This window comes from Lonchura striata, chromosome 4, assembly GCF_050655825.1.
Source record: "Lonchura striata isolate lonStrDom1 chromosome 4, ASM5065582v1, whole genome shotgun sequence".
NCBI lineage: Eukaryota > Metazoa > Chordata > Aves > Passeriformes > Estrildidae > Lonchura > Lonchura striata.
In genome coordinates this window covers 60,549,508-60,555,507 of record NC_140706.1, presented here as the reverse complement: position 1 = coordinate 60,555,507, position 6,000 = coordinate 60,549,508, and positions in this window count along the sequence as shown.

The window sequence follows — 6,000 nt, the reverse complement described above, 5'->3', positions numbered from 1 at the left end:
ATGAGATAAATCTCCAGTCATTCTTCAGTACTTCCATTTCATTGGAGACTACTCTGTAAAAGTACAAAAGATGGCAGGTGGTGACTTTATATTAGCAACTAAATATTTGGTGGTTTTTGATGGTTTGGGGTTTTTTTGTTGATTTTTTTTCTTTGACATTTTTCGATTTTCATCACCTCAAAAACACTGATGAATCTCTCTCAAGAAATGTTAAAATTTTGTAACTTTTTTTCCCCCTAGATTTAAAGAGACTTCCTGTCTGTTTTCTTTGTTTGGGGTTGTTGTTTTGGTTTTTTTGCCTTGCCCCTTCTGGAAGAGAAAAGATGTATGTAATGAACCCTTTTTGTTTCCTTTTTAATATGGTTTGAAATTCTTAATAACAGTTTATTAATGTCTGGCTTTAAAATCTGTGATTTTAATTTCTCTCTAATGAAAGCATGACAGTTTTTTTTAACCTCATGGTTCTGTGTTTTGCTTTGTTTTTTAGCTTTTTCTCCCCAGAAAGTAGCATAAAAAGTATAAAATGGCACATTTTCTGAATAGAAGTATAGGTAAAATAAAGTATCACTTTTTTCTTGTAATTGTTTCTCCTGCTGAGTTTTGAAGTGTAGAAGAAAGCTTTAATTTTATAGAAAATTTAAGGGAAATAATTGTGATTTTTCTTCCTCTCCATACACTGTAATTTCCTTTCCTTCTCAATGTTTTTCACTGAGGATTCAATCTGTGACATTGCACTTTGTTAGGAGCTGAAATTAATGTAGAAATTAAATGTTAGACTTGTGGGAGACCTAATGGGAGACAACAGCTGAGAGTAAAATTAGAAGGAAACAAAATCCTTGATGGAGAGAGATAAAGATATAATAATTTTGTTACTATTAGGCACATCTTGGAAGAAATTGAGAAAAAAATATACCATAGGATAAAATTAAATGAAAACTAACACTAAACCATACCACATTCCAACCATGTATTGAAAACAATACATTATCCTTGAAAGCTTAGTACTGTACAAGTTTTGATAATGAATTATGTGCAGAGACAACCAAGGTAAATTTTTTCTATTTGACAGTCCCATGAAAACCTCATTTGCAAGGATGTGCTCAGCTGTGGGGCCCAGGTTTGAGAATTACCTCAGTATGTTGGGAAGAGTTTAGTTGACAGCGATAAAAATTCCAAAAAGTTGAAAAATTGGGCCTTTGGAGAGAGACTAAGAAATTTTGTCATGGTTCAGCTAGAAAAAACAAAGCTGAAGTGACACACAATGATTTTAAAAATATCTAAAGAAGTACATTATAAAGAAAAGAGGACTCAGACTTACCAATGAAAAATTAAAAGGACATTGCAAACTGTAGATTTAGGTGAAATGTAGCTGGCTCCATCTGAGGGTTGTGCCAGGGAAAACCACGTGGAATGCTGGATACTGGCATGTGGGCTTGTGGTGGCAAACAGTCACCTTCTGTCTTTTCAACTCCAGCAAAGGAGGGCTCTAGAAGTTCATCTTGGGGACAGGAGGAGAGCAGCACTCCTGCTGTGGAATTTTTGTGCCAGTACCACAAAGCTGTCCCCAGCCAGCAAAATCTAATTTCCTTCTTAGGAAGCCATAGGAGAGCAGGGCAGTTTTCAGCAGACCTGGCAGGTGCAGCTTGACTCTGGCCCCACTTTATTTCTGTAGGAGAGGTTGTCAAGGACTGCAGAAATGGCTGTCCTTGTATGGTTGAACTGAGATTTGGAATGTCTCTAGGAAGAAGAATTTAGACATAATCAAATCAACTGTGTTCCTTGTAGAAGAATGAAAACAACCTACCAACAATCCTGGGTCTCAGTATTGATTCTGTTCTTATATTTGCAGTGCTTTGAAGCTGCTATGGTCTGTTGGTTCATTAAGTTACATTTACAAGTTGTCCCTAAACACTGGCTTTTACATAGTCTGCATTTTAACACTCTTTAAGTGCATATTGATATGTTCTGTCCTCTGTGCAAACCACAGTCAAAGAAATCCCTTTTCTGCAATGGCTAATGAGGTACCAGTGTGGTAAAACAAACAGAAGGAGGAATTACACAGTGTCAGGAAGCTCAACCAAAGAAATGTCACCTTCAGAGAAGCAGCAATGAGAAATGACCTTTCACTTTATTACAGTGTGCCAAATTTGGTTGGGTTTAGACAAGAACCTACAATTACTGAATATTTAAAAGTGCACATTCTTACTCACAGGGAAGTCAAATAGAGTTGGGGGGACTTATGTCACAGAAGTAGCTATGATGGAAGATGGGTTTGACATACTGATGAGTACCATGACAGATTACAGTTGAATGATGTAATTAGGTTTTATTAACTATACATATTATTAAGGACTTTTCATAACAGAGGAAAGGGTGTCAGGTCCTGGTGATTGTACTGACCTCTTATGCCACTGGGAAAGATGCAGAAAGGCTTTCAAAAGAGCAATATAGTCCCTATTTAATCTTTAAATAAGAAAGAAAGGTCAAGGAGCCATTGCTGCTACTTTATTTCTCTCAAATCTTCACCAAGGAGACATCCCATTTTAATGTGCATTGCCTTAGATTTATACATATTAGTAAAATATGTATCACTGAAACATTACATACTTTTGAATGCAATTAATTTATAGCAGAACTTACAAAGTCTAGTATGTGCATGTGTATGAATCCTCAAAATTATGTAACTAACCTCTGAAGGTTTCTCACTTTAATTCATTTCTGACACAAACATAAAAAGAGAAAAGAAAAACCTTCAACCAATTACTTAACATCTCTGTAAAAATGTCATATCCACACAGATACTCACTTACCATGCCAAAGAAAGAGAAAAAAATAGTGGCAATTTATATTTATAATGTAGTTTAATTTAAAATTTATATTAATAATTAAAGATAAGTAAATGAAGGTGACAACCAACTCAAGACATGTAGGGAGAAAAAGCCCCAAACAAAATTGCAAGCAGCAGTGTAGTAACAGAGACTTCTTTATCCAGCAGGATAACCTCCCCATCTGCTCCACACAGAGCTATATGAACACCATGTTCCATCAGGGAATGCAGTGAAGCCGTCAGGATTGGAAGTGCCAGTGTCAGTGCTGCAGCACACCCTTACCTCAGTCCCTTGGGAATGTCTGCCTTATGATAATCTTCCATTATGTGATGGCTTTTGCAGTGGGATGCAGCAGTTTGTCTTCTGGGCCTGCTTTCAGGCCTTCACTCAAATCCAGGCATATTTCTCCCAATCCATTCCCTATCTTTCTTTGGATGTAATTTTTGCTCTGTGTTTTAAGTAGATGGATTTCTCTCCTCTGCTGCATAGATGTCTACAAGTCACTGATTCATCCAGGATCCTTTTTCACTCCTGGTGGCCAGCAAGCTGAAAGTGACCGTTGAAAGAATGTCTTTTTGAGCTGCCAGATGTGTTGGGGCTGTCCTGTGATCATGTACTCCATTGTATGAGTTGTCCAGTCTGAGGTTGGAATTTTCTGAGGTTTTAGGTATTTCAGTTCTAACAGTTCTCCCTTGCAAATAATGACAAACAAGAAATCTAAAAGATACCTAAACACTGTTAAAAGTTGTGTTAAAAGAATAGGTAAAAATTGTGCCACAATTCAAAAAGAAAACCATGCAAAAAAATCTTTTTTATGGCTGAATGTGAAAATTATGTAGTCCAGTCAGGGGAAAAAAAAAAAAAAAAAAAAAAAAAAAAAAAAAAAGAGAGAGAGAGAAAAAAAATCGAAGGCTTTTAAAAAATGGAAAGTTTGAAAGTTTGCTCAAATGAGAACAGGATAACCCATAAAAATGGCAGGGCAATTTCAAATGAGAAATTAAAAAAGCTAAAAAGAATGAGAAAAAAGCTTTGCAAAGAATGCTGTAGCAGAGAGTAGAGAAATTTGTAAAATACACCAGAAGCAGGAAGCAAGATGGGGATTAGTAGAACCACACTATGACCAAGGTGTAGAAGGGACTGCAGCAGTTGAAGAAACTCCAGCGTGAACTTTTTCAGTTGTTTTTTACAGCAGAAACTGTCTCATTCCCAATTCTGATGCATACTTTGTAGCAGACGAGTCAGAAAAATAGATCAATTTGAAGTAAATCCATGGGATGTGTTTATCCAAATAAACAAGTCAGAGGTGAGTAAGTCATCACAATGAAACAACATCCACTTAGGAGTCCTGGAGGAACTAAAATATGAAATTGCAGAACTCCTGGCCATGATGTGGAACACAAGAACAAAGAGAGCTACTGTATTGGAGTGTGAGTGTACAGCCATCTGCAAAATTGCCAACTTCCATCTACCAAAAGGCTCTCGATGGATCCCAAGAGCTACAGCAGGTGATCCTTAGCCTCATTCCTAGCATAATGGTGGACTACCATCTCTAGTAGTAGTAGTAGTAATAGTGATAATAAATAAGATCAGTGAGCAGATGGATAAATCTGACTTGTTGAGAAGGGATCCAGTTGGCATCTGTAAGGGGAAATACAGCTTCACTAAGCTGAAGCTCTTTGATGGTGACAGCAAGAATATGGACAAAGAGAGCCGATTGGAAAAAATCTGAGTTTTCAAAATGCCTTTGCCAAGGTTCCAAGGGATAGAATAGAATAGAATAGAATAGAATAGAATAGAATAGAACAGAATAGTTCCAGTTGGAAAGGAGCCTACATCATCTAAGTCCAGCTGTCTAAGTTTATTCCAGAAAGTAGACTTGAAGAAAGGTCCTTGTATGGACTGAAAACTGGGCAAAGGAAAGAGTAGGGATTAATAGGTGTTTTTTAAGATGGGAAATAATTGTGAGTAAGGTCTCCCATGAATTGTTCCTGGGACCAGTTTCATTCAAAATCATTAAAAGTATTAATTAACAATTAAAAGTATTTAATCAAAGAGCTAGATAAGAGAATGAACAGTGGAATTTTTGGGTTTGAAGGTGATATTAATGGATTTTGCATCACAAGCTTTAGTGTAGATAAGTGTGATTTTATGAAAAATAATCTAATCCCTACCTACATGATGTAGAACTCAGAGTAGAGGTGCTGAACTCTTGAATTCAGGAAGAGATCTTGGAGTGATTGCTCTCAATTCTCTGAAATCATGAGCCCACGATGTTATGGCAGCAAAGAAAACCTCAAAACCCCAACCCAAGCAAAAAACAAACACAAGGAAAGTATATGAGTGCTGTGTACTGAGTACATATGAGAGGTGACGCTCTGTCACCATACAAAGCTGTGGTGCACCCTCTATTTGGTGCCGCCAGTTCTATTTTCCGCCTTCCAAGGAGACAGTAAAAGCAAAGGAGATAGAGAGCGGGCCAGTCAAAAAGCTTGTGATGATGTAGCAACAGCCTTGTGAGGAGGGAAGAAAGCTGGTATTCTTCATTTTGGGGAGAAGGATGAGGAGAAATGTGATAAAGGTTTACAAAATCACAGATGTAATGGATTATCTAGATTTTTCTAGTATCGAAATGCTCAGAAAGGAATTAGACAACTTAATGGATGTGCATGAAGAGATGTTGCAATGATTATGCAGTAACCTCTAAAACCTCTACAGCAACAGTGGATACTGGAGCAGTAGAAGAGGAATACATTGCCAATTGTTGCCAAAGTCACATGTCCTCCTGAAACAACATTTCTTTTTTGTTATAATCCCTCTGGCTTCTCTGTGAGGGGCCAGTCATTAGCCAACACCATCCCACCCCCCAAACTTCCCAGGGAAAAAAGTTCAAGCTCAAAAAGAAAAGAGGAAAAACTCTACTGTTTGAAGTGCAATAACAGCTCCAGGTGCAGTATCTTTACAAAAGCGGAAGGAGTATGAGGGTCAGAATATAAATAATATATATAAAGAAGATTGGGAAAACACAAGAAAAAAGAGCCAGGTGTGCCTATTACTCTTGGTGGACCTCCAGGGATGGAAAAATGAAAACAGTTGCCAGAACAGCGCCACCTTCCCATTTCTTCCTCTGCTGTCAGAGACACAGTACCAGACTGAATGGATCCATTGGTCTTAC